This window comes from Lepus europaeus, unplaced genomic scaffold (assembly GCF_033115175.1).
Source record: "Lepus europaeus isolate LE1 unplaced genomic scaffold, mLepTim1.pri SCAFFOLD_104, whole genome shotgun sequence".
NCBI lineage: Eukaryota > Metazoa > Chordata > Mammalia > Lagomorpha > Leporidae > Lepus > Lepus europaeus.
The window spans coordinates 664,093-671,677 of NW_026909022.1; the positions used below are offsets into that span (position 1 = coordinate 664,093).

Sequence of the window (7,585 nt, forward strand, 5' to 3'; positions counted from 1 at the left end):
CACAATATCTATAAGAAAATATTAATTTTAAATTAGAAAAGATAAAAATGTTTTCAGTATAGAAAAGAATCTCATTTTAAAGACAATACTCTATAAGAATGTCTACCAAGAAAATAACAAACTTTCACAGGATACCAAGCTGGACAGATGCATTGGCAGATCTGATACAAAGCACTATTAAAACCAGTCCAAAATAACTTAATCCAAACTGTATCATCATTTTTCATAGAAATCTAGACACAACTGAAGGTAGTTTTTTATATTAAAAAAGATGAGGGGCCGGGGCTGTGGCACAGTGGGATTAACACCCTGGCCTGAAGCACCGGCATCCCATATGGGTGCCAGTTCTAGTCCCGACTGCTCCTCTTCCAAACCAGTTCTCTGCTATGGCCTGGGAAAGCAGTAGAAGATGGCCCAAGCCCTTGGGCCCCTGCACCCACATGGGAAACCCAGAAGAATCTCCTGGCTCCTGACTCCTGGCTTCAGATGGACACAGCTCCGGCCATTGCAGCCTTCTGGGGAGTGAACTAACAGACAGAAGACCTCTCTCTCTCTCTGCTTCTCCTCTCTGTGTAACTCTGACTTTCAAATAAATAAATAAATCTTTAAAAAAATTGAGGCATTTTTCCATGTGAGCATTCTGAATATCTCATTTGTATCAAAAACAACACTTTTTTTTTTTTTACGTCTAGACTTCATTTTTCTCTACATGGTATTTGATAGTACACGTGACTTTTATAATCAGAATTTTTTTAAAGCAAATATTATTTCATTTTGAAGGCATTTAGATTCCCATTTTTCAGTTAGATCTGTTTCCTGAATGTGTTCCTATTTGCTCATTAGCTATGAAGCAGGAAGTCTTTCAGCCTCTGTTTAATTTTCATCAAAGATGGCTTGTGAAAAGACGCATTGGTGATCTGGAAGGCATTCTTACACCGAAGCCTACATCAACAAAGACTCCTGTTTAAAAAAACAACACTTTTAATTTAACTTAATAGCCATTTGTAGGGTTTTTTTTCTTCACAGACTATCACTGGCAATGGTTTTTAATGACTATTGCTGATCATTTAAATTTATTTATGCTGATAGAAAAATTAAGATAAATACACTTTTTAAGCTCCATCCTTTACATAAACCAGTTAATAAATTTGCATCATAACAATTAGTGTAGAGACTATCAGGATGGCCTTTATTTCTATGATTGTATATTAGTTGATTTTCCCAGATTTGGGATAGCAGAAGTCCCACTTTTCTTTGTAGCATAATTAGAAAATAAATTGATGATAGGTTAATAAGATTGGCTGTATAGTGTAGTTTAGTGAGATGTTACCTTAGACCTATATAGCAATATAGGTATTAAAATACTGACAGAAAATCTTGGTTGGAATTTAGTTCACCACTGACAACAAACAAAATTGAGAGATAAAAAATAAAAAATCCTCATGTATACTTTATAAATGGTGTTCTGTATACCAAAGAAATAAATCTTTATTTTAGAAAAGGATTCACCATATTGATATATGTGTAAACTATAAATCTTTTCCTATTAAAATGCGTGGATTAAATCTTAAGTGTTTTCAAGTTTATGCCTTTGTGGCCTGGGAAATTACCTTTTGGTACTTATGGCTTGCATAAGCAAAGTCAAATATATATCAAACTTTTATGTAGAGAAAAGAATTATTAAAATAATGGTTATGAACTCACAAGTTTGTTGTAGGTAGACAGAATTATCAAAACTCCAGACATAGAACATTTGACATAGAACATTTTTATTTTATGGAATAGATTTTAATCCATTTAGTGCTATTAATGTAAATTTTCTATGGGATGTCCATTAGACAACCATAACAAGATGAATGGCCAAGGGTTTTCTCAAAACCTGTGTATGAGGAAATTGAACATATGAGGAAATTGCTTATAAAATGTTACATTATTTAAATTTTTTCTTAGAAATCAAAGCAGTTGCTTTTGCAAAGCTGCATTTTTCAGAACTGTTCAAAATATCTCATTTAAATGAGTGTTTTAAAAAATATATATAAGGTCTACAATGAGACTTCAAATGTATTTCACCTTTTATGGGTTTTTAAAAATCAGGTATCCTTTCTTTAAAGTTCTTCAGAATAAAAAATAAAAATAAATTCTCACATTCCATTAGAAAAATGTGGAAACATTCATGGTCTGAAATTTTCTAGACTCCCCAAATCTCCAGAAGATGTGCAATTTCCTCATATACAGGAATTATTTATATATATATATATATGTATATATATATGTTCTATGTCAATTTATATATATATATAAAGTTAAAATGAGGTTTTTTGTTTCTTTTTCAAAAGTGCTAATTATTACATGTCTCTTCAACACATTTTGTCCAATTCTTTGTCCAACTTAACCACCTTGCATTAGGCACACTGCTTGAATTTCTAAGAAGCAGAGGGGGAAACATCACTTGTCAATTAATCCAGCTTCCTTAATTTTACTGAAGAAGAATTTCTCTACAATATTGGCACATTTGCAGTGTTCACTCTCAGGGGGGTTGTACTCTTTAGAATTGGAAAAGACTCACTCTAAGTCTGCAATGAATAATTTCTTAGATATGTGGTACCAATTCTTGAGGCATTCACTCATGGTTTTCAGATCCATGGGAAACCTTATAACTTCATAATATCCCAGAGCTTCTGTTCTCTTCACCAGTTCCATGAAGGGCCAAGTGCTTTGATGGCTCTTCACCTGCTGAAGGATGTTCTTCAGCATGCTGTAAAGCTGGTCAGGGTTTTTGGGTTCCTTACTTTTATCCTTTCCACTTGGTTTCCAGCCTGTCTCTCTAATTCCAGGAATGCTTTCTATAGGAATTTGCCAAACTCTATCTTTAAAACATGAAAGTCCAGGGTAAACTTTCTGAACCTGGGCCTGCTTTCTATCAGCTTTTTTTAAAAAAATATTTTTATTTATTTATTTGAGAGGTAGAGTTACAGACAGTGAGAGGGAGAAACAGAGAGAAAGGTCTTCCGTCCATTGGTTCACTCTGCAATGGCTGCGACAGTCAGAGCTGTGCCAATCCAAAGCCAGGAGCCAGGTGTTTCTTCCCAGTGTCTCATGTGGGTGCAGGGGCCCAAGCACTTGGGCCATCTTTTACTGCTTTCCCAGGCCACAACAGAGAGCTGTATTGGAAGAGGACTAGAACCAGCACCCATATGGAATGCCGGTGCTGCAGGTAGAGAATTAACCTACTGCACCATAGTGCCAGCCCCATCTATCGGTTCTTAAATGATCTCTTTCTGCTTTTTAATTATGACAGAAAATTCTGCATATGGTATCTGAGAATTTAGCTCACATTCCATTAAAGTGGCTCCTTCCTAATCCTTAATATAGCCAACATGTTTGGCTTTAGGTATTTTAATTTCTTTGGAGAAACCGTATTTCTTAAAGTACCCAACTGCATATTCATTCGCATATGTGAAGAAGTTCAGGATGTAATGTTTTATATGATATTTTTTCAAATGATTCATCACATGTATTCCATAATCCTTGACTTGTTCATTTGAAGTTACAGCACAGAAAACAATCTCTGTGAATCCTTTGGGTTGGGAACATATGGAAACATATACCACCAATAACATGGCCATCTTTAATTCAAGTGAGGGTTTTGTGTTTCGGATCACAGACATGATATACTCTTTTGGCATTCGGGGCAGCTGATGGAAGAACACATTCTGCAGGCCTATCAGCCACATCAGGATCCTCTTGTTTGATTTTTGGTTCAGGGAATTGCCAACCAGGTGAAATTCAATCCTGTCCCTGTGCTCTTCCAGCCTTGCTGCCTCATCCCTGGCTGAATGGGCTGACAGAAAATTGGTCTCTGGTCCAAGCATTGCTACAGGGTCCATGATGGTGGACATCACCTCATGGATTAACTCCATCAGAATATCCCCCATTACTCAGGGTTTCTTGGCCTCCTCCAGAACATAAGAGTCATTCATTTTCCTCTTTTCTCCTGGGTTTGCCTCTAGCCCAGAAGAAGCTTTGCAGGCAGGACTGCTACTCCTGATCCCAGGGAAATGAGTGAGGATCAGAGTTTGTTTCGCAAGAAGCAGTTTGTCTTTTTCCTGTCTTGCTTGTTCCAGGAGTTGTTTCCTCATAACAGTGAAGACTGAGCAAAGCAATATTCTCCCAAACACGTGGGTGGTTTCATACTGAGGTAGACTGTCATAGAACTGTGGGACATTGTGGTAACACAGCCACCTTGTGTAGTTCTCTTCATATCCAGAAATATCAACATTGGGAAATCACAGTCTTCATTGAGATGGTGCCTCAAATGCCAATTGTTGATGTGGTTTAGGAACATTTTTGCCAACTCAACTATTGTTTGTCTTTCTTTTGATGGCAGGTGACTAACTTTATATTGTACAAAGGTATTCATAGCCTGTTCAATACTAGGCTTTTCAAATGAGGGTTTCTTCTCCAAGGAGCCTTCAACCACAGGCTTTCCTCTTTGTAAAATAAACTGTCTCAGGAGCTTAAATAGGTAGAAATAACCTTGCATGGTATCCGCATCTTTCTCCTTCTGGACACAAGTAAAGAGATGCTCCATATCCAACACTATTCTCAGGAATCTGTTCATTTCTTCCTCTGACACATTCTCCAGGTGAGAAAAATGAGCAGCTAGGGCATGGCTACCACCCTGACAGGATTCCATTAGACTGACGATTATTTGCTGCAGATGGGCTCTGAGGGGAGTGGGAGAGGGGTTGGGGTTTTTCCAGCCTGCTGTGGTCCAGCCTCGGAAGGTCCAGGAGATCCTGAAGGAGGGGAGGCATTAGCAAAGAAAGGAAATGAAGGGATGAGGTTTAGGTGGCAAGGGAAGGCATCATTTTGCCGTTCCTTCTTCTAGCTTTATCTTATACTCTTTTTACATGTACTTTTGATTAAGCCTTCTTTGTCCCAAGTCTCTCTTCTTTCTGGGAAAGAACACATCACAAGTGATCATCTATGCGTAACTTTCTCTATTAATCTTGTTTTGTTTCGTTTTCCTTTCATGGCCTCATCATAAGCTTTCCACTAATTTTTTCTCTATTCATAGTGGGTATGTTAGCTATATGAAACTTGCTTAACTTATCTAAAGGTGTTAGACAAAATGTCTAAGATTTTATATGTTAATAGATTTATTTTAAAGGGTTAAAACTGTATAGAGAAAGTTCTAATGATTATATCCTATTTTTCTAAAGGTAAACCACACCTCCAACAACTGTGTTTTTTATAAAACCTACTTCATTGCTTAATGTAAGTGTTCTTTGTTCCTTTGTTCTACATTTCCAAGCAGGGGCATAAGGTCTTAACCTTTGTAAGAATAAGGTCTTAACCTTTGTAAGAATAGTAGTGCTTGTTCATCCTTCCATTTGCTGTAATATTAACTACGTACCTCCCAATCTCATCATATACTCCTGTGTAAGGCAAAGGGGAGGTCTGTGGGAACAAGCACCTGCATGCTCTTTCTGTTCTATTTTCTCATAAAACTCATTACTCATGTTTCTAATAATATTTTACTCTATACAAATTTTAGGGGATTCTCCTCATTTCTCCAGTCACCTCCTGTAACTCATTTTTTTTTACAAGAAACAACAATTTTGCCTAGATTGATATCCATTATTCTCACACTCAAACCCAATGATTACATCATTATTAAGCCTAATAAAAACAACAGAGAAGATGGCTTCAATTCAGTCAGGGGCTTCCTGCTTTGCTGAGTTCTGCCTCCCGCAGCTGTGACTTGGTCATACAGCATGGGTGACATCGCCTCCGCCACCAGCCATTACATTTACAGGACTCCTCAGCCTTGCAGGAGGAGTACACTCCAAGCTTCTCCAGTTTCTTCGCCCGCGGAGCGGAATGCAGCTGTGCCTTTTTCTGGGCGATCTGAGCCGAGCCACGGCCTTCCGGTTCTTGGGCCGTGCCCGCCGCAGCCACAGCTGTAGCCGGACCTCAGGAGCCCGAGCCAGCGGCGGGGGCACCCGAGGAGCCCTACGGCGGCGCGGGCGGCGGCGCAGGGGCCTGCGGGAACAGCGGCCCGGGTCTGGCCCCGCCAGCCTCGGACAAGCCGCCCTCCTGCACGACAGAAGGTGCCGAGTGTCAGGCGCCGCCGCCAGGGTCTCCCGCTCGGGTTCTGGTCGTCAGGAGAGCGAGACCCTCCCCGCACGCCCGGCCGCCCCTTCGCCCACCCTTCTCCCTTCCTCCGTCCTCCGGAGCGCTGCCCGCCCGGCTCGCCCTGGCCTTGGCCCGCGCGCTGGTGGCGGTGCTGTTCCCCCAGGAGGGAGGGAACTAGCGGCTCCAATGCCAAGGCCGCTGTCGCCGCACATGCCCTCCCTCGGCTCTCCTTCCCCAGGCTCGAAATTCTTTTAACATGTTGAGCGCTCTATAATTCTGAGACATTGAGAGTTTTTATTCCTGAAGAAGACTCCACCTGGTCTGATATGAAATGCTATGAAAAAATCGAGATGGATGTAGGTTGTCAAAGAACAAAGGTTGTTTCTTCAAAATAGTGAAGCCATGTGTAACTATTTATGTGTGTGTTTGTGTGTGGCACATTACAGAGTCCTTGACTCATAGCCCTTTCATGAACAGTTCCCAAAAGGTGATTCTCTCTTAGTGTAAGGGTGACCTTAAGGGTCTTGATCGACCAGGAAGCCTGGACTGGCCATGTTGTCACTTTTCTGCCAAGCCTCTAGTTCCTCCTTCGCTGCTAGGTCTCCACAGTGCTCCATGTCTAAGCTGTAGTATTGTGATCCCAGGGACCATGGAATGAGGCCTCTGATCACTCACTAGGGTGTGATCACTCACTAGGATCATGATTCTTGAGTGCTACTTTCCTGTGGGCGAGATGGGGGAGCATGAAAGGTGGAGACAGGCGGGAAGACATGGCTAGCTTCACTAGTTGCAGCTTGGCAAGAGATCAAGATGAATGGAAATGGTTTCTTATCCCCAAAGGGTTTCTCAGAGACTTGGTGCCTGAACAGTTGCTGCAATCTGTCCCAGATTCTTCCAACAAAGAAGCCATCATAGAAATTCCTTCTCCATGTTAAGTTTCCTCATAGTGTGTCCAAGGAGACTAGTGAAAATGCCAGCTGTGTAGTCTGGGGCAGCTCAGTTGTCATGAAGACATTTGGATCCAGGGCTGTTTCTGTCTGGTATTGCATTACCACTCAGTCAGTCAATTTTCAGGTCCCACTGATCTTATTGAAAGGTTAAGAAAGGGCTTGAAGGACTGGTACTGTGGCACAGTGGGTTAAACTGATGCCTGCAATGTTGGCATCCCATATGGGTGCCAGTTTGAATGTTGGTTGCCCCACTGCTGGTCCAGCTCCCTGCTAACACACCTGGGAAAGCAGCAGAAGATGGCCCAAATCTTGGGCCCCTGCCACCCATGTGGAAGTTCTGGATGAAGCTGGTGCAGCCATTTGGGAAGTGAACCAGTAGAAGGAAGATCCCTTTCTGTCTCTCTGTCACCGCCTCCCCCCCCCATAATTCTGCCTTCCAAATAAATAATCTTTAAAAAAGAGGAAGAGGCTTGGGTTTTATGACATCTAACAAA

General features: G+C 41.1%; 1 pseudogene; it reads right to left on the reverse strand.

The window, feature by feature from the left end:
* Positions 1-2,445: 2,445 nt before the first annotated feature.
* LOC133754374 (histone acetyltransferase KAT2B-like) lies at positions 2,446-6,353 on the reverse strand (annotated as a pseudogene).
* Positions 6,354-7,585: the final 1,232 nt, after the last annotated feature.